General features: G+C 57.0%; 1 protein-coding gene across 1 annotated transcript in view; it reads right to left on the bottom strand.

Moving 5' to 3' along the window:
- The window catches only part of AMFR (autocrine motility factor receptor), a 414,702-nt gene that overhangs the window by 75,168 nt on the left and 318,409 nt on the right, over positions 1–21,125 (bottom strand). The gene's annotated exons all lie outside the window — the stretch shown is intronic.

The raw sequence follows: 21,125 nt of genomic DNA, 5'->3' as shown, positions 1-21,125 counted from the left end.
TGCGGGGCAGGAAGGGGGGCGTGGTCATAGGGGGGGCGGGGCCGTTGTAAAGGGGGCGTGGCCACGACAATTAGATGGGGCCGTGACGAGTGGGCGGGGGCCTAATAAGGAGTCGAGGGGGCGTGGCCACGGTAAAAGGGGCGGGGCATGACGGGTGGGCGGGGCCACAACAAGGCGTAGAGCAAATGTGCGGGTTGGAAATGGGGTGTGGTCATAATGAAGGGGCGGGGCTACAGCGAGGGGGCGTGGCCACGGTGAGGACCGGTGTAAAGCAATGGGGGTCACGGCGGGGGGCGTGGCCATAGCTGGGGGCGGGGCCAAAACGAGAGGCGGGAGTGAAGCGGGGTCGGGCTGGTCAGAGAGGGGAGGGGCCATAAGGAGGTGGGCGTGGTCAGGCTGGTGAGGGGCGTGGTTAAAGTCGGGAGGACGTGGTCTGAATGGGAAAGGGGCGGGGCCACCATGCGAGGGGGCGTGGTCAGAGCTGTGAGGGGCGGGGCTCGGCTGGGAAGGGGCGGGGCTAAGGGGAAGCGGGGGCGGAGCCAACGCGAGTGGGCGTGGCCTGGCGGAAAGGGGCGGTTGGGGTTGGGGGCTGGGGGGGCTGGGGGTGTGGGAGGAGCTGGGATGGGGGGCTGAAGAGGATGGGGTGTGGGACTAGGGGTGCTGAGGAGGATGGGGTGTGGGGCGGGGGGTGTGGGAGGAGCCGGGGTAAGGGGCTGGGGAGGATGAAGTGTGGGGCTGGGGGTGTGGAATGAGCTGGGATGTGGGGCTGGGGGCTGGAGTGTGAGGCTGGAGGTGCGGGAGGAGCTGGGGTGTGGGGCTGGGGGGCTGGAGTGTGGGGATGGGGGTGTGAAAGGAGCTGGGATGGGGGGCTGGGGGAGCTAGTGGGCTGGGGTATGGGGCTGGGGGAGCAGGGATGTGGGAGCGAGGGGTCTGGGATGTGGGACTGGGTGTCTGGAGTAGCTGGGGCGTGGGACTTGTGGGACTGGGGGAGCTGGGGTCAACCAGGAGAGCTAGGAGGCAGTGGGGGTGTAGGACTGGGGGGGCATTTGCAGGTGTTGGGTGCAGTGCGGGGCGCAGGGGGGCAGTGAGGGGAGCTGGGGACAGGAGGGCAGAGGCCTTCGCGCCCTGGGCGGCAGCAGCAGCCCCTGACACCCACACCACCATCCCGATCCCGGCCCCTTGCGGGGTCAGCACCCAGTTGGAGCCAAGGGGTGTCCCCACTCTGTCCCCAGCCCCCATGCCTCACCCCATGCCATCACTCACACCTTCTCCAGCAGCCCCTTGCTCAGTTCCAAACCAAGGAAACCTGGAACCAAGAAGCGAGAAACGAGCAAAAGCCAAACCTGGTGTTTAAAGGCTCTGTGCCACCCAGGAAAAAGCAACCTCAAAGTGTTGCCGCTGCTGTTTGATGGGTTTATGCACCAGTTAGTACAGAACCCGGCCATGGGAGCGCTGGGAGGGAGTGGGAAAGTTGAGGGATGGAGGGCAAACCCCTCCCGAGCTGCAGTGTATGCGCTGATGCTGGTCCCCATCCTGGCATGGATTTTGGTGCCCAACCCCTTATGGGTTTCCAGGGTCTCTTCCCCTTGCTTCCTACCTGGCTGGATGGGGAAACCCTGGCTCAAGGTCATGACTCTCAAAGTACTTATTTTGAGTTTAAGAAATAATTTCAACCCAACAACTTTCATGGGGGCCGTAAATACCGCACGCTCTCCAACCTGTGCCCCAATTCGGCTCTGCCAGCACCTTATCCCAGCAAGAGGCAGGGCTGGGAAAGGATGCGTGTGCTGGGACAACAGCCCTTCCCTGCAGAGGCCACCGGATTGAGCAAAGATTCCTTTATTTCTAGGAAAGCTGGCAGGCGCTTCCCAGCGCGTGTTTACTTGTGTTCCAGCCAAGCCCTGGCCGGCAGCGGTGTCTGTGCCCTGCATGCCAACAAGGGCTCTCAAAAGCAGGACTCGAGCGGAGATCATGCGACTCTGAATGTGACAACCGCCTTTTTCTCTTTCTTTTAATTGTTTTCACCAAGTTATCCTGGCAGCTCTCTCAATGAGCCTTTATACCTGCGGATAACACGGCGGCAATTGTACAGGGTGTATTAGATAGAGCTGGTGACCCCTTTCTGGATCCATTTGGAGGAAATGTAGGTCTCAGTGCTGGCTTTGCAGTGGGTCTCCCCTCCTTAGGTACTGGAGCACGAACACCAGCATGAACTCAGACAGGCAATGAGGTGCTGCTGAGCCCAGCAAGCAGGATCTTCCCTCTCCGGGAAGATCCCCAGCTCCTCTCTCAGCAGCACCAAACGTCGCTCTGCCAGACTCTGCAAACCAAGCAGAACTTGGCGGGGGGGAAACTGCACTCAGAGCCCTTTATAGGCTGGTGAAATTGTAAATAGATGAAAATTCCGACTTCTCGCTGAATATGCATGGTTTGGGCTATAAATATTATTTTCCATCTCTAATTAGGGTAATGGGTTTGGTGTGTCTGCAGAGCGGGTAAATTGCACTGCCTGGCAGAGCTGCCACTTCGAATTTGCTGGCTCTGAAATTCTTGAAAATGAAATAATGACTTTGCTGTGCCTTTTTAGTACTTGTTTCCCTTCGTTTGAAAGGCCTGTCATCTATATAGGGAGCGTAGTGATAGGATGGGGGGTAATGATTTTAAACCAAGGGAGGGGACATTTAGGTTGGGTATAAGGAAAAAAATCTTTACCATGAAGGTGATGAGGCTCTGGCACAGGATGGTCAGGGAGGTGGTGGAGGCCCCATCCCTGGAAACATTCACGGCCAGGTTGGATGGGGCTCTGAGCAAGTGATCAAGTCAAAGACGTCCCTGCTCCTACAGGGGGGTTGGACTGGGTGACCTGTAAAGGTCCCTTCCAACCCAAAGCGTTCTGTCATTCTATGATTCTATATTATATCTACAGCATCTAGTCCTGACTTTCCTAACTGCCCTGCTCGCATCACAGCCATTCGGCTGCTCTCAGGTCAGAAATGCTTCCCTTTCCTCATCTTCATAGTGGGGAAAATCCCCTATAATCCAGGGCTGCTGTACAGCTAAACTCAAGGGGTGACTTGGCTTGTATTGTCAGAGCAGGGATCTCAATACCCAGCAAGGCATCTTCACCATCCACCTTCCAGCACAACCCCAGAGCAAGCTGAGTTTGCTCTGTTCTAGCTCCTGGGGGAATAAAATATATATGTGTGTGTATATATCTCTTAATAATAACATATAACATATAACATAACATATAACATAACGTATAACATAACATATAGCATAACATAACATAACGTAACATAATGTAACACAACATAACATATTGGACTCGGTAATCCTTACAGGTCCCTTCCAACTTGAGATATTCTACGGTTCTATGAATATAATTTAATATAATACAAGGATCGTCACCCACCCAGGAGCTGTTTCTTGGAGCAACCTTGGAATCTAACTGAAAATTCATGAGCCCTTTATCTGCCTGGCAGGGGATCCTCCTGCTTGGTCTCCCCCGGTGAGATGCTAAACCTGAGGAGCACCTACTGAGCTTAGGAAAACATTGGCAAAAATGACCACTCCCAGCCCTCAAGGAGGGGATAATATGGCTGGAGGGAGTAGGGAGGGATGAGCAATAACATCAGCACAACTAAATACTGCTTAAAATGAAGATGGAGCCAGTCTGAACAGCAGCACCCCAGCTTTGCTGTCTGCAGGGGCTTTTCTCTTTCCCTGTCCCAGCCAGAGCAGCATTTCTCCCCCCATCCCATGCACATCCCTGGGATGAGATGGGAGATGCTTTGGGATGGGGTTGGGAAGAGCCACTGTGCTGGATCTCAGCTTTTAGGGGAGGCAGGACCCAGCACAGTGGCTGCGTGAATCATTCCCAGGAGAGACAACCATGATCTCTGGATCTCAGGAGCAGGGCAATGAAAACATCAAGGAAAACAGCACATCCTTTTATTTCACACCTTTATATGGAGGGAGGTGATGTTTTCTTTGCAAGCTCAGGCAAGTGTCTACTCAACATCCCAGGGGATTACTCATCCTCTCTACTTTTGGCTTCTAATTAGCAACTGAAGGGGAAAAAAATAATTAAATCTGCCCAAGGTAACGATACTTGGAAACTTCCAAGTCACGTTTCAGCCAAGGGAGGCGGCGAGTAGTTGGAGCAGGTGAGTTTGAAGTCTGTGGGAACCTGAAAGACACAAAAGGGAAGGGAAAATTGAGGGGGAAAAAAAAAAAAAACACCAACCGCAAGGAAAAGGAAGAAAGTCTAACTTGTACACTGGGTAAACATTAGATTTGTGAGTTTAAATGATGCCTAGAGTTAAGGTGATGCTTAAAGTTTGTCTGTGCAGATGCCAGCAGTGCTGCACAAGATGAGGGACACGTGGGACCCCCTTTCCAAGGAGGGTCTGCAGGGATGCAGGGCAGCCCCTGACCCATCGATAATCTGCTCTCGCAGGTGGGGGACAAGGTAAATTCAAGCCCTTTTAATTCCCAGCCAAAGCTGGGTTGGTCCTCACCCCTTAATTCCCTTGGGGGCTGCAATTCTGCCCTCATTAGACCTCGAAGTAATTCCCATTAACATTTATGAGAACTTCATGATCAAAAGAGGAATCAACCCTTTCATCTTTTAGACGTGCCCGAACACACATTGCCCGGCCCCAAACCCCCACACTGCCAGGTAGGGGCTTGTTCTGGGATCCCCCCCCCTTCCCCCCTGGGATGCACACCCCAAAAGCAGCAGAGAGATTGCAGGGTTAGGCTCATCCTCCTGGACCCAATTGAATAGGTTCAGCGTTTCTTCCTTGCCCTTCCTGCTAAGAATAAATAATCAGCAATTCACCACCCTTTCCGCTCTGGTTTTCAAGGGGAAGGTGATATTGATAGCTCATTTCCAGATAAGAAATACAGAATAAATGTCAAGCCCTTGCCCGGAGCTATAGGATGAGCCTGCGGCTGAGCCCGGCTCAGAAACCTGGATTTGGGAGTCCCAGCCCCAGCGCAGCCGGCTGGGTTGCGAGGCGGCTCCCCAAAAGCCCACATCAAAGCGCACTGCAGGGTTGTGAAAGCATCACAGTATTGCACGAGGTGCAATCCCTGCTTAATGAAAATCTGCTCACCCCACAGAATCACAGAATCACAGAATCACAGAATCACAGAATCACAGAATCAACAAGTTCGAAGAGACCCACTGGATCATCAAGTCCAACTATTCCCATCAATCACTAAACCATGTCCCTCAGCACCTCGTCCACCCATCCCTTAAACACCTCCAGGGAAGGTGAATCAACCTCCTCCCTGGGCAGCCTCTGCCACTGCCCAATAACCCTTTCTGTGAAAAATTTTTTCCTAATGTCCAGCCTAAACCTCCCCTGGCGGAGCTTGAGGCCATTCCCTCTCGTCCTGTCCCCTGTCACTTGGGAGAAGAGGCCAGCGCCCTCCTCTCCACAACCTCCTTTCAGGTAGTTGGAAAGAGCAATGAGGTCTCCCCTCAGCCTCCTCTTCTCCAGGATAAACACCCCCAGCTCTCTCAGCTGTTCCTCTTGTTCTCCAGCCCCTTCACCAGCTTTGTTGCTCTTCTCTGGACTCGCTCCAGAGCCTCAACATCCTTCTTGTGGTGAGGGGCCCAGAACTGAACACAGGATTCGAGGAGCGGGCTGTGTTTCTATTGCTCCAGACACGATCGTGGGCCAGTGAAGCCCACCAAGGAGAGGAATTTACCTGGGTAAATGGAGACACACTGTGTCTTTGCTTATAGCTGAGCACCCAGAGAAGCACCAGCTGGGGTCTGTTTTCCCAAAGCTGGAATCGAGGTGCAGAAAGAGGTTTGGCAAGAGCAAAGCATTTCCTGGGGAAAGAGTGAGGTGGGAAAGCAGATAATGGGCTTAGCTCATCTCAGCCACTGAGACCAGAACACGCCTTTGCCCATCATTTTGGGGGGAAAAGAAAGAAGCCTTCACAGCGTGAGGTCACCCCACCAATCTGGTTTCGCTCCCAACTGGTTTCCAAGGCTTTGCCGACGCGTGTGGGGAGAGGTTGGGAATGGCTTCCCCGGGGCAGGCGGGGGGTGATTCACCCTCTTCCTCCTCTACCTGGCAAAACAAAACAACGTCAGCACCTATTTCTCCGGTTTTAAACACTTATTTATCATCAGCAAATAATAACCTGAGATAGCCATCAAATGAAAGTGAGCCAGCTTTCTAAGCAGCGATCGCTCCCATGGCTTCCTACTGGGTTTTGGCATTTTGAGTGCGGTGTGTGGTTGCCGGGTGCTAGGGGAAACACATAAGCCCCCTTATTTTCTCTATTATGGTTTGAAAGGTTGATTCCAGGTGGGTTATGGCTCTTCCTCCAGGGTCCAGGGCAAACAGGCAGCTGGAGCAGGCAGAGCTGAGCTGCCCTGCCACACCTGGCACCATCCCATGGCTTTTGGCATCAGGCTCCAACCACTCTGGTTGTTGCAGGCACCTGCCGTGGGACCAGGTGCCTCCACTACATCTCCCTGAAGGCTGCCAGCCTCTCTCCCTCCTTTCTGGGGAGCATTGTCCCTGCCATGCCCTGCAGAGCCATTTCCCCAGCTCAGCCGTCACCATCCCACCAGAGCAGCGTCATCTCCGGCTCTGCCTGGAGCGTCGGAGCATCCCGCTGACTCACTTGTGCTAATTGGCCCAGCAGTGTTGGGGTGATTGCCACGGATATGCCTGGGGAAAGAGCCAGGAATCCCACACAGGTGACAGGGCTATCAAGGGATACAGCTCTGAGATAGCAAGGGCTGGAAAATAATTGCTGTGCGGGGATCCTGCCCATTCCTGGGGAGCAGCATCAGGCTTATTTATAAAATCATAGAATCACCAGGTTGGAAGAGACCCACTGGATCATCGAGTCCAACCATTCCCATCAATCATCGAACCATGTCCCTCAGCACCTCATCCACCCGTCCCTTAAACACCTCCAGGGAAGGTGAATCAACCTGGCGAATCCCTGGGCAGCTGTTCCAGTGCCCAACGACCCTTTCTGTGAAAAATTTTTTCCTAACATCCAGCCTAAATCTCCCCTGGTGGAGCTTGAGGCCATTCCCCCTTGTCCTGTCCCCTGTCACTTGGGAGAAGAGCCCAGCTCCCTCCTCTCCACAACCTCCTTTCAGGTAGTTGCAGAGAGCAATGAGGTCTCCCCTCAGCCTCCTCTTCTCCAGGCTAAACACCCCCAGCTCTCTCAGCTGCTCCTCTTCTTCTCCAGCCCCCTCACCAGCTTTGTTGCTCTTCTCTGGACTCACTCCAGACCCTCAACATCCTTCTTGTGGTGAAGGGCAAAGTTTAAATGTTACAGAAGATCCAGGCTTTACCAGCAACTGGAGGGCAGGGGCCAGAAGGCAAATTGAGGGTCACAGTCTTGTAATTGAAGGGATTTAAGCAGCAGGAAGGTCTTGCTGGGGTCCTGTCTCTGCAGCTCAGCACCCCAGCTACAGGCTGCTGGAGTTGTCCTGGCTGATGTGCATCCAGTTGACAACCCGCTGCTCCAGCCTCATTCCAAACTAATTACAGAACAGACCAGGAGCAACGCAAGACCTCCCAGAGCCCTGACACCCTGTCCTGCATCACACAGAAGATGCTTTTCTTCTTTCATCCAGAGAAAAGAAGGAAAGGAGAGAAAAAGAGCTGGGGCCTGAGCTGAGAATAGGTGCTGGAGAGCTTTTCCTCTGCCCTGTCCTCGTGTGGCAGGGATCGCACAGCACAGCCAACATTATCCTGCTCCCCTGGCATGGACTTTGCCTTCCTCCCTGCAGGCAGGAGGAGCAGGTACCCCCATCCCTGGCCACCACCAGCCAGGGAGAGACAACCTGCTTCGCCTGGGTGGTCAACGGTTGTCAGGCAGTGCAGGAGGACACGGTGGATCCCACAGTGGCATTGCTGTTCCCCATGCATCCATCAGGACATGGCTGGAAGCACTTCCCTGGGCAAATTCCTGCACTCTTGGAGTGTTTGGCTGGGTATTTCAGCACATGCAGGACCCTGAAGAGATGATCCCTCCTCTGCTGTGACACCCACAGCGCAGGAGCCGTAGCCGAGGCTGGCAGGCGGCTGCTTGCACGTGCGTTCTCCAGCACGTTTGTGTTTCCCTGCTCCCTCGGGAGCGACTGACGCCCTTGGCACGCGCCTGGGCGCTGGCATCGTCCCCTGCCATCACACCGCGGTGCATCAGCAGCTGCGTGACTCTCACACGACCACAGGGCTGGCACGCCGAGACACCAAGGAGTCACTGCAGGGATGAAGAAGAGGCCCCATCAGCTCTGCCTTCTGCGGCTTTTACGGACCAGTTTCCCACCCTGGCCTGGCTGGGCTGGAAGAGACACTGAGCTGCGGCACTGGAGGAGACACCGAGTCGGGGTGCTGGTGCTACTCCCAATCAGGTCACCCAGCAAGCTCCAAACATGCCCAGGCTTGGGTGGTGAAAATCCTCCCTGTCCCGCTGTTTCGGCTGGATTAGCATCTCCTCCGACAAACCTGTATAAAATCCCATAGCAAGGGAGTATGAGAGCATGAGGCACGGGTACCACTGACACAGGGGAGCATGCGAAAACCCCAGGGGTGAGGAGGAGGGATGCTCCGTGCCTCGGAGCAGTCCCTCCCCACACCCCAAATCTCAGAACGCAACATTTTCTTCACACCTTCCATCCCAAACCCTCCCTGCTCTTCGGTGGGGGTGGGTAAAACCCGCCGGAGGAGTTGACCAGGGCGATGGCAGCTCGCCCGCCACCTCTCCTCGCCCGCACACCCAGCTAATGGCTCACGGAAATTAATTCAGACCAGTGGGATGCAGCACCCAGCCAGGAAGGAGACAGGGGCCCCGGGGAGCCGAGCGCGGCGCCAAGGGCACCCGGTGTGCTGGGAGGGCACACGGCGAGCTGTGGCTGGGCCAGTCTAGCTTGTTGCTGCTCCCGACGGGACAGGGTCTCGAGGCTTAGGGGCAGTGACCTGTGGGCATCCCTGTTTAGGGGCATCCCTGTGGCCCCACGGTGCCCACTCCCCATCACCCCACGGTGCCAGCGCGGGGAGGAGGGGGCTGAGACCTCCTCATAGTGGCAGCAGCCGTGGGGTCAACAGCACCCCGTGAGACACCTGGAGGCTTGGCAGGTGGATTTTGCCAAGGGGCTAGGGTTGGTGGGGGCTCCCTGAACGCACCCTCCCCCCCCCCAATAAACCTGGAGCGGTGGAGCAGGTGCCACCAGTGCGATGAGAGGTGACTGTTCTCTGCACGCAGCCAACAGCTCAGCGGGCAGCGGGGGCCCCCAGACAGCCCTCCCTGCTGCCCCCCGCAGCCCGGGCAGGGGGATGCGGGATCCCCCGGGGGATGCGGGATAACCGGGCCCCGCCGGCTGCCCGGGCAGTGAATCAGCAGCGCCCGGGGCAGCAGCCGCCGAGCCGTGCGCAGGCTGCGAGGGGCGGAGGTTTTGCACTCGCTCTCGTCCGGCCAGGGATAAATAGGAGGAGGCTGCGAGCCCTGCCAAAGCCGCTCTTCACATCGCCTTAGCCGTCCCGCAGCCCGTATCCAGGTAGACATGGACTCCCAGGACTGTCCCTGCGCCGCGGGTAAGCATCCCGGCGGGGCCACAGGCGCCAGCCTCCTCCGCCACCTCCCCCTGCTCTCTCATCCTTGCTAAAATCCTCTCTCGGTGTCCTGGAGAAACCCGAGAATCCCGCCGGGAACGCCGGCACCTCGCAGCCGGTGCTGCTGCGGAAGGATGCTCGGAGGGGCGGTGATGCTCTCTCTGCATCCCTCCCCCTGGAGCATCCCTGCTGGTCCCGGGGATGTTGAGGGTCCCCTCCCACCATCTCTTCTCAACTCCTTTTTTTCTCCTTTTCTCCGTGCGTTAGGTGGCACCTGCACCTGCGGGGACAACTGCAAATGCAAAAACTGTAAATGCACATCGTGCAAAAAAGGTAAGGGGGGTCCCCAAGCCTCGTGAGGGACAAGAGACTTTCAAGGGGTTTCAATACACCTCCCTGGGCACATTGAATCAAATCAGGCTCAGCATTGCTGGAGCTGAGTTTATCCCTCTAGTATTTTTTAGCCCCTGAAGGAGCAGAGGGTGAATTTTCCACCCCTGCCAAGCAACACGAGCCGCCTGGCATAACCCAAAGCTCAGCGTAGCCCTCGCTGGCGCCCCAGGCTCAGCACAAGAGGTTGCACAGGGAGGAAACCAGCCCTGGGATTTCTTCCGGCTGCTCCCGATGCCATCATCCCTGTGCAGAGCTGTGTGCAGGGGGGCTGGGATCCCACACTCTCCTGCCAGCCCTGAATGCAAAAACACCCTGGGAGATGCTGCCAGGGATGGGGATGCTGCTAAAAGGAGAGGACACAGAGGTTGGCGGGAGGGCTCCAAACCCTCATGGGACCCATCTTAAACCCCACCCGGAGACCCCTCGGGAACATCCCTGACTTATTTTTCTCCCCTCACAGGTTGCTGCTCCTGCTGCCCGGCGGGATGTGCCAAGTGTGCGCAGGGCTGCGTCTGCAAGGGCTCCTCCTCCGCCAAATGCAGCTGCTGCAAATAGGGACCCCTGCCCGCACATCTGGGGGTGCTGCACATCTGAGGGGCCAAAGAAAAATAACTTTATTGTGTATGTTGGGGTGGTTTTTTATATATATGTGTGTTCAGATATCTTTAGTTTGTCACATGCAGTGTCTAATAAGCTACTAAATAAAGTGTGTATATAAAGGTCTATGAAGAACCTGAGAGTTTGGTTGAACGGGGCGGTTTCCCTGGTGAGCGGGAGGGCAGCGCATTTCAGGGGGGTCATGGCAAAGAGCCCGTGTCTTATTTTTTCTCCTTTCTTCTGATCTTGGCTCTGCCCTCCTTACCAGCAGCTCTGATTCTTGTTTTAACACTTTCCCTGCACAACAAGGTAATCTACAGAGGTTTTTTTTCCCCAGCCCTGTTGATACCCAAGGGCAAATCCCATGCTCTCGCCTCCACCAGAAATCCTCAGGGCTAATGAGCAGCTCGTTATTACAAACCTTCACTGACAGCATAATCATCACTGCCACCCTGCCCCTTTCCAAGGGTGATGTTTCCACTGCAGGTGGAGCAGCAGGAAAACAGGTTTAGTTTTCCTTCTGGCAGTTGAATTGAACCGGCGGGAAGAACCACTCTGCTTATCCCTCTGGGGGCCCATCAGGGTGCTTCTGCGGGCAGCTCCAGGTGCCCTGGATGCCCGTGATGGACATTGGAATAGGCAACCCACTGCCCACGAAGTGGTGTGATGCCTGCAACGGGATGCAGTGCCTGTGCCAGGGTACAGTGACCACAAGGGGATGGGAGCTTGTGATGGGATGTGATGCCCATCCCTGGAATGGGATGGGTTGCCCATGGCAGGGTGCAATGTCTCCAATGGGACGTGATGCCCATGACAGGGTGCAATACCTGGGATGGGATGGGTTGCCCATGACAGGCTGTGATGCTCACTCTGCCCTAGCACAACCAGATTGCTGCTTCCCAGGACACACAAGCGGTCCTGCCTGCCCCCGCATCCCCCAAACACAGCCCTTCACGGCCTCTTTTCAGCTGCAAAACCTTTCCTGACCCGTTCAGCCACCGGTGCCAAGACTCAGCCTGTATTTTGGCATGGCCAAGGCCACCCCTGCCCCCACACTGCTGGCAGTGCCAGTGTCTAAGGATGCTTTTGCTCCAGGAGGGCTCCTTCCCCAGGGTGTCCCCTGAGATGCCACCATCACCCCATTGCTTCCGACGGGCATGAAGCACATCCCCATGGCAGCTGAATGCAGGGCAGGGCAGGCTTGCCGCAGGCAGGGTGCAGCCTCAGCTCTAGAGTGTCAAACTAAACTGTGCCAATAACAGGGTTATCTTTATTGCTTCCTATCTGGAGAGATATAAGCGCCAACCATGCAAAAACATTGTTGATGAGCCCACAACAAGAGTGAAAGCGAGGTTGCTAATGTGTTTATCCCCAAACATGTGGTTTAACCAGCCAGTTTGAGAGCATCCTTCCAGTCTCACTGTCTCTGGCAGGTTTCATAGAATCATAGACTGGTTGGAAGGGACTTTTACAGGTCATCTAGTCCAACCCCCCTGCAATGAGCAGGGACATCTTCAACTTGATCAGGTTGCTCAGTGTCCTGTCCTACCTGACCATGAATGTTTCCAGGGATGGGACTTCTGCCACCTCTCTGTACAACCCGTGCCAGTGCCTCACCACCCTCACTGAAGAAAGTATCTTCTATATATCTACTTTAAATCTTCCCTCTTTGGATTAAAACATTACCCCTTGTCCTGTTGCTATCAGCCCTAATAAAATCTGTCCCCATCTTTCTTAGAGGCCCCCTTTAAGCACAAGAAGGCTGTTATAAAGTCGCCCCAAAGCCTTCTCTTCTCCAGGCTGAACAACCCCAACTCAGCCTTTCCTCAAAGCAGAGGTATTTTCAGCCTTCTGATGATTTTTGTCGCCCTCCTCTGGACCTGCTCCATCAGGTCCATAACTGCTGCACTGAGAGCTCCAGAACCGAACGCAGAGCTCCATGTGAGGTCTCACCAGAGCAGAGTAGAGGAGGAGAATCCCCTCCTTCACCCTGCTGGCCACCCTTCTGGTGATGTAGCCTAGGATATGATCAGCTTTCTGGGCTGTGAGCACACATTGCCAGCTCATGTCCAGCTTTTCATCTGCTGAGTCCTTCTCCACTCTCAATTCCTTCATTCCCCAAACTGTACTGATACCGAGAGTCACTCTGATCCTGGTGTAGGACCTTGCACTTGGCCTTGTTAAACCTCATGAGGTTCACATAGCCCCACTTCTCCAGCTTATCCAGGTCCCTCTGGATGGCATCCCACTCAGCTTGGTGTCATCTGGACACTTGCTGCTGAGGGTGCCCTCAATCCCAGTGCCTATGTGGCTGGTGCAGGTATGGAACAGCACTGGTCCCAGTATGGACCCCTGAGGGACACCACTCATCACTGGTTTGCATCCAGCCACTGAGCTGTTGAGCACTCGTCTCTGGATGGATCGGGATTAGCCAATCCCTCATCCACCGAACAGTCTACCCATCAAACCCATCCCTCTCCGATTTAGAAAGGATGTCTGGGGGGATCTCACTGGATCCCCTGCCCACGCTGACAGGGGGTTTGCATTGGTCCTGCCCACAGCTGTTGCCTCTTGCCTGTCCCCGTGCCCCATGGCAGCGTGATGGAGAGCAGCTATCAGATGCCTCCGCGGGAAGTCGGGGGCAGGTGGGAGTCCTGGCAGCTCAGCCCTGAGCCCCGAGCCTTGTGCTAGGCAGCTGTGGCTCCTCCACTCGCTTTATAGCTGCTACAAAATCAGAGGTGGACCTGGCATTCCTCTTACATGGGCACAGCCAAGGGACTAACCACTCCGTGCCAGCCCCGGGAAATCAGAGGACCGACATGGGAAACCCATTGAGGTCCCTCTCCCCGTTACCATCTGGCACGTGCCCTGCACCCCAGCATTTCAGGAACCCTGGAGCTCAAGGGAGATACAGCTCATCCCTTGCTGTCTCACTGCCGGATGACTTCATCACCGGATGGAAATGCCTCGATTGGGAAACAGGGCATTTTCCATGCTCTTTTTCCCGTCTCAGCTCCACGCACGGTCCTGTGGGGGTGCTGTGCTGTTCCTCCCCATTTGCAGTGATGGGTTCGTGGCCTCAGGATCTGGGGCAGCCCCTCCATGTATGACACGCAGGATTCCCAGAAATCCATGAATTCTCCTGCGTGCTCACCCCCGCGTTGCCGGGCATGGCCCCGTGTCGGGGCGCACACCCCCATTTAGGGGGTCGGAGGGTTCTCCTTCTTCAAGCAGGGGTGCAGCAGAGCCCATTCCCAATGGGTGACGGAGGATGGGGGGACAGCACCGGCTGGGGCAGGGGGGGTGACTGGGAAGCGATTTCACAATCCATATTTACGTGCAATAAGAGGACACGTGCACCGTGATTTCACCTTTCCTCCTTTCCCGCACAGCCAGTGGCGAGCGCAACGCCTGCTGGCTTAGCCTCCTGTTTACACTCTCTTGCTGCTGCGTGCAAAACACTGCCAGGGGAAAGAAAGAAAAAAACTCCAGTGTTTTTCCAAACAAGCATGAGCCGTGCCCTGGCACTACATCCCAGGAATACCAACCTGCTCCTTGTCCCAGGGCTCGCTGGCCTGGGTACCGCAGGGACCAACCCCATCCGCAGTGCCAGCTCCCAGCCCAGACTTGTCCCACTGGCAATAAAGACACCTCCACCACCCAAGGACTGGGTGCAGGCTCGGGGACAGCGTGTCCCTGGCCCAGCCAAAGGTTTGTGTGCCGTGTGCGGCATGAGGGGGGTGGTGGAAGTCAGTCAGCAAGTAAACACCGTGATAAGGGGTAAAACCCACGGGCACCAGCAGTTCCATGAAGCCGTGATTCCCAGCAACCTCTGGCCACGCTCCCACATCGCGTCCTGGTGCTGCATCCCTGCGCTCAGCACTGAGTGTCCCATCCCTGGGGACAGCCACCGGCTTCCCACGGCCTCCCCAGAGGTGGGGGGCACAGCTGCGCCCCAGCGCTCAGCACACAGGGAAGGGGGGGGCGGGCAGGAAGCATGGCAGGGCTATCCCCAAAGCGCAGGAATTGGTGGCAGGGCCATGCTAGCACTGTCACACACCCACAGCCACCCCTTGGCATCCTCCAGCATCTCCGTCCCCTAGGATGCAGCACATTGGGGGAGAGGGGGGGGCAGAAAAGGGGACCCCAGTAGTGACAGAAAAGGGGGCGTGAGTGGGATTTCATGGCTGGGACATAGGGAGTGGGGAGTGGTAGAAAAGGGGGTGCAGCTGGGATCTCATGGGTAGGAGCTAGGGACTGGGGAATGGTTAAAAAGGGGGTACGAGTGGGATCCCAGGGGTGGGAGGAGGGGAAGGGAGTGGCAAAAAGGGGGTGCAGGTGGGATCCCAGCAGTGACAAAAAGGGGGTGTGAGTGGGATCTCATGGCTAGGACATAGGGAGTGGGGGTGGCAGAAAAGGAGGTGCAGCTGGGATCCCAGGGGTGGGAGGAGGGGGGGCAGGTGGCAAAAAGGGGGTGCAGGTGGGACCCCAGTAGTGACAGGAAAGGGGGTGTGAGTGGGATCTCATGGCTGGGACATACGGATTAGGGGTGGCAGAAAAAGTAGTGCAGCTTGGGTACCATGGCTGGGGCCGTGGGGAGGTGGGGTGTCAGAAAAGGGGGTGCAGGTGGGACCCCAGTAGCGACAGAAAAGGGGGTGTGAGTGGGATCTCATGGCTGGGAGCTAAGGAGTGGGGGGTGGCAGAAAAGGGGAGTGCAGCTGGGGTCCCATGGCTGGGAGGAGGGGAGGTGGGGTGTCAGAAAAGGGGGTGCAGGTGGGATCCCAGGGGTGGGAGGAGGGGTGTCAGAAAAGGGGGTGCAGCTGGGATCCCAGGGGTGGGAGGAGGGGGGGGAGGTGGCAAAAAGGGGGTGCAGGTGGGACCCCAGTAGTGACAGGAAAAGGGGTGTGAGTGGGATCTCATGGTTGGGACATAGGGAGTGGGGGTGGCAGAAAAGGGGGCGCAGGTGGGACCCCAGTAGTGGCAGGAAAGGGGGCGTGAGTGGGATCCCATGGCTGGGAGCTAGGGTTGGGGTGAGCAGGACTGTCACCCGGGGTGAGCACGGCACAAGAGATGAGCACGGCACGGGGGGTGTGAGCACGGCACGGGGGGGTGTGAGCACGGCACGGGGGGTGTGAGCACGGCCCCAGGAGGCTGAGCACGGCCCCGGGGTGAGCACGGCCCCGGGGTCCCGCCCCGCCGTGCGCAGCGCCCGGCACCGCCCGCTCCTCCGGCCCATAAAGAGCGGGCGGGCGGCGCTGCCGGCACCGCTGCGAACCCGCCGGGTCTAACCGAGCCGCGTCGAGCCCAACCGAGCCGATCCACCGAGTCAACCCGAGCCATGGACCCTCAGGACTGCACGTGTGCCGCCGGTGAGTGCCCCGCCGCCATCCCCGCCGTCCCCGCCGTCCCCGCCGCTGTCCCCGCTCTCTGACCCCCCGCTCTCCCCCCAGGTGGCTCCTGCTCCTGCGCCGGGTCCTGCAAGTGCAAGAACTGCCGCTGCCAGGGCTGCCGCAAGAGTGAGTGGGGGCTCAGCGCGGGGGGAGACCCTCCTTGCCCCGTTGGACCCCTGTCCCTGCCCCACGGAGGAGCCCCTTCTTGCCCCTTGGATCCCAGCCTTCCAGCCTTCGCCGTGTTGGACCCGCATGGGGACCTCCCTTCCCTATAGAGGAGTCCCTCCGTGCCCCATAGAGGAATTCCTCCTTTCCCTGTTGGATTTTCCCATCCCTGCCCCATAGAGGAGCCCCTCCTTGCCCCTTGGATCCCAACCTTTGCCTTGTTGGACCTGCATGGGGACCTCCCTGCCCCACAGAGGGAGCCCCTCCTTGCCCCATTGGATTCCCCCTCCCTGCCCCATAGAGTAATCCCTCCTTGCCCTGCTGAACCCCTGTCCCTGCCCCATAAAGGAGCCCCTCCTTGCCCCATTGGATTTCCCCCTCCTTGCCCATTGGATTCCCCATCCCTGTCCCACAGAGGAACCCTTCCTTTCCCCGTTGGATTCCCTGTCCCACAGAGGAACCCTTCCTTTCCCCGTTGGATTCCCTGTCCCACAGAGGAACCCTTCCTTTCCCCGTTGGATTCCCTGTCCCACAGAGGAACCCTTCCTTTCCCCGTTGGATCCCCTGTCCCACAGAGGAACCCTTCCTTTCCCCGTTGGATCCCCTGTCCCACAGAGGAACCCTTCCTTTCCCCATTGGGTTCTCCATCCCTGTCCCACAGAGGAGCCCCTCCTTGCCCTGTCAGACCCTAATGGAACGGTCTCCCGACCCTTGCCACATAGACCTCCTTCCACCACACAAACCCTTGCCCTGTAGAACCTGCTGTGGAGACCCCACCGCTCCCCCATGGGGTTGCTCCTGCTGTGCCAAACCCCCGGGGGCACGTTCAATCACTGCCCCGCTGGGATCACAGCCCTGCCTGTGGTGGGGTGGGTTGATTTCCCTGCCCCACGGAACCCCCGTTCCCTCTTAACTCTTGTGTCCCTCTCCCCAGGCTGTTGCTCCTGCTGCCCTGCGAGCTGCAGCAACTGTGCCAAGGGCTGCGTGTGCAAGGAGCCAGCGAGCAGCAAGTGCACCTGCTGCCACTGAGCCGCTCGCCTCTGCCTGTAAATAGCCGGCATGCTTCGGGGACGGGGGGTGGGGGGCACAGAAAAGACTATTTTTCTTTTTTTTCATGTTTTGTATTTTCTGCACCAGTGGTGAAACTGGATGGAAATAAAAGACTTTGACCGGAGGTATGAGTGATGCTATTGGGCTGGGCTGGAGGCTGAGCCCTGTCACTGCCCGTGGTGGTGGGCTGCTCGCAAACCCCTCCAAGATGATCTTTGAGTGTGCTCTGCACCTTCCTCAGGGTGAAAAGCAGGTTCCAAGGGTGGGGGACAAACCTTATCCTGCATGGGAGTGGGTATTAGCATCTCTAAGGTGCTGGTCGCTTGGTGAGGACAAGGGGTGGTGTGCTCAGGGGTTTGGGGAAGGTGGTGATGCTGTGGCTCCAGCCCGCTCCTGCCTTTCTCTGGCTCTGTGGAGATGTTTCGGCACCACCTCCAGGGCTCCAACACCTCTGGGGCTTCTTCTGGGTGAAAGAACTTGTGGGAACAAGTGTGATGAGTGGGAGGATGGCATGGGCTGGCAGTTTGCTGGCCCTGAGATCACGCTGAAGAGCATGTGGCTGAACCCCAGTGAGGATGTGGTTGTGTCACGGGCTGGAACAAACCCTCCACGAGAGCTCATGCTTTGCAAACCCCAACCCCTTTGCAGAGCCAATCTGTCCCCATAGGGATGCTTTCTCTGCAGCATCGCCACATCAGATGCTTCCAGCTTCCATGCCTGGCCCCTTCTGCCCTGGGCATGACCTCCAAGCACTTTTTTCCCAGCCCATTTTTGGGAAGAACCTTGCTTGGAGCTGCGCTGACCTCCAAGTGCAATAGGTCAGGCACCAGTAGCAGTGAATAAGCCCTGTGTAGGGTAAACACAGAGCTCAGTTGCCCTGGTGGGTGGGCACTACGAGCGTAGAGGGAGCAGGTAAGAGGAGGGTGTGTGGGCTGTGCTTTGCTTCTCAAAGTCTCTGCCAAGTGAAAGAGGCTTTTTATGCACAGGAGCTCCTGCTGCCAGCTGGGGTGGTTGCCCCTGCCTGCCTATACATGTCCCCTGTGTCGGCTGCAGAGGCAGGTTCCCAGCCCTACTGCCAGGGCTGGCACTCCTTGCACTCACACATTCCCTGCCTCTCCAGGTAGAGGGGACAGCTCAGCCTGGCAGGGATGTCCCTTCCAGCCCTTGGTGGCCAGGCAGCAGTGACAAAATGAAGTTAAAAAGCAACACACTGGGACAACCCCAAAACAGGGACCCTCGGATACCTGTGCATCCCCTTCTGCAGGGCTGGGTGGCACAAGGTGGGGTGGCTGCAAGGGGGGAAGGTGGCACGATGTCCCCAGCACCCAGCGGGGCTGTGTGGGGACAGGGGTTTGCCTGGCTTCAGCATGTGGCTCTGCAGTGGGTGCCAGCCTGTTCGGCGCCCAGCCTCGCTGGTGAGAAAAGCTCCAGGCTCAGCACCCATTTGCCTTTTAAATGCGTTGCCTTATTGCATTAGTGGATGTCTTTCGCCTAAGCAGCCTCCCAGCACTGCCTGTTGGAACACAGGCTGAGCGCTGGAGATGGGGCAGAAGTGCCTGCCTTGCCTTAAAGCCATTTAATAAAACAACAAATGCCATGGGAAGGTGCCTTGCTGGAAAATAAGCCTGTCAGGGGCTGATATGGTCCTGATGTTGGAGCCCAGTGCAGCAGGGTTGCATCCCCAGCCTGCACAGCCGAGGGTCTGTGTGCTGAGCCCCCCTGGGGCTGGGTGCTTGCATCCTGCACCCGAAACAAAGCCAAAGCCGGGGTGCAGGTGGGGCTTTCCCTTCTCAGGAAGCGCCCTGGGCATCAACCGCTCCCTGTTCCCAGCGCTGTGCCAGGGTGGTATGTGGGCATGCAGCTCCACACCCTGCCACTGCCAGCCTGCTCTGCCTGCACAGAGCCATGTTCTCCCAGCCTCAATGCCCTTTCCAGCCTCCCCAGGTGGGATTTGGGGTGGGGAAAGCCATGAGAGCAGTAGGATGAGTGCAGGCATCTATGGGAGGTGCTGGGCTGGGGTATGTCTAGCGCCTGGGCTGCGCCTGTCGCTGCTCTCAGTGAGGCGACCAAGGGCTTTCTGGTCCCTGTGGGAGTATTTTCTATAGAAAACATTTCCTTTTCAGTGAAGCGGGAGCTGCCCTCAGCCTACACACAGCTGTGTAGAATCATAGAATCACCAGGCTGGAAAAGACCCACTGGATCATCAAGTCCAACCATTCCCATCAATCACTAAACCATGTCCCTCAGCACCTCGTCCACCCGTCCCTTAAACACCCCCAGGGAAGGTGACTCAACCCCCTCCCTGGGCAGCCTCTGCCAGTGCCCAATGACCCTTTCCATGAAATATTTTTTCCTGATGTAAAGCCTGAACCTCCCCTGGTGGAGCTTGAGGCCATTCCCTCTCATCCTGTCCCCTGTCACTTAGAAGAAGAGTCCAGCTCCCTCCTCTCCACAACCTCCTTTCAGGTAGTTGGAGAGAGCAATGAGGTCTCCCCTCAGCCTCCTCTTCTCCAGGCTAAACACCCCCAGCTCTCTCAGCCGTTCCTCATAAGGCCTGTTCTCCAGCCCCTTCACCAGCTTCGTTGCTCTTCTCTGGACTCGCTCCAGAGCCTCAACATCCTTCTTGTGGTGAGGGGCCCAGAACTGAACACAGGATTCGAGGAGCGGTCTCACCAGTGCCGAGTCCAGAGGGAGAAGAACCTCCCTGGACCTGCTGGTCACACCGTTTCTGATCCAAGCCAAGATGCCATTGGCCTTCTTGGCCACCTGGGCCACTGCTGGCTCATGTTCAGTCGCTGTCAACCAACACCCCCAGGTCCCTCTCCTCCAGGCAGCTTTCCAGCCAGACTTCTCCTAGTCTGTAGCACTGCAGGAGGCCGACGGGAATAAAGGCTTAATGCAAGAAGAGGCCAGAAGCTTTATCCAGCCCCTTGAAGAGAAGCACAGCTCAGCCTACAGAGATGGTTTGAGGTGGCCGGGGGAGCTAGGACAGAGGTGTTCTGGGTGCACAGCCAGCTGGGCAGTGGGATGCAGCACCCTGAGGGGCTGTGCTCAGCACCACAAGCCCCATAAGACTGATTTATCTCTAATACGTGGGGTGAGCTGCCTGCAGCCCTGAGAGATACAGTCCTTTGCCCTGTGCAGGTGGGATGGGCACCCAGAGCAGAGAGGACGTGCACCATGCGCAGAGGGGAAATGTGCCCTGGGCAGACAGTAAATACACCCTGTGCAGAGGGGAAATGTGCCCTGTGCAGAGACGAGCAGTGGGTGCAGAGGCGATGCGTGCCCGGTGCACACATGGCACGCACCCAGTGCAGAGGGGACAAGCACCGTGTGCAGAGAGGACATGCACCCTGTGCAGACGAGACAAGCAGCCTTTGAACCCTGTGCAGAAGGGAAAATATACCCTGTCCTCAGCTTCCAGGGACAGACACCCTGTGCAGGGCAGGGTAATGCACCCGAGGCAGAGGTGCACCTTTTTTTTTTTTTTTTTTTTAAGGAAAGCACACTGGCAGTTAGAAGATATTAGCTGGGCATTGAATTAAGCTGCCTCCTAAGGATGCAGATTCTCTGCCACTGGAGCTTTTTAAGTGTAGGAGAGGCAGGAAGCAGAAATAGTGGACACCTACCGACTCCTTGCCAGGAGCACAGAAATCCCTGGGATCAACTCTTGAGGTCTCTCCCTGCCTTATTTTCCATGTTCCATAAGCAGAAGTGAGCAAGCACAACCCAAGCTGCACATTTTTCAACAGATCACCCTCTTGTGTGTAAGGCACAATACTAATAATTAATCAAACCCAGCAAAGGGAAAACTTCCATACCCTAGCTACACTGAAAGCATATATGCAGAGGGGATGGGCACCTGAGGCACCCGGTGCAGAGAAGTGGGCACCCAGTGCAGAGAGGAGGGCACCCACTGCAC

This window comes from Phaenicophaeus curvirostris, chromosome 14 (genome assembly GCF_032191515.1).
Source record: "Phaenicophaeus curvirostris isolate KB17595 chromosome 14, BPBGC_Pcur_1.0, whole genome shotgun sequence".
NCBI lineage: Eukaryota > Metazoa > Chordata > Aves > Cuculiformes > Cuculidae > Phaenicophaeus > Phaenicophaeus curvirostris.
Note: the sequence above shows the minus strand (reverse complement) of the source record. Positions and strands in the feature narration are given on the sequence as shown.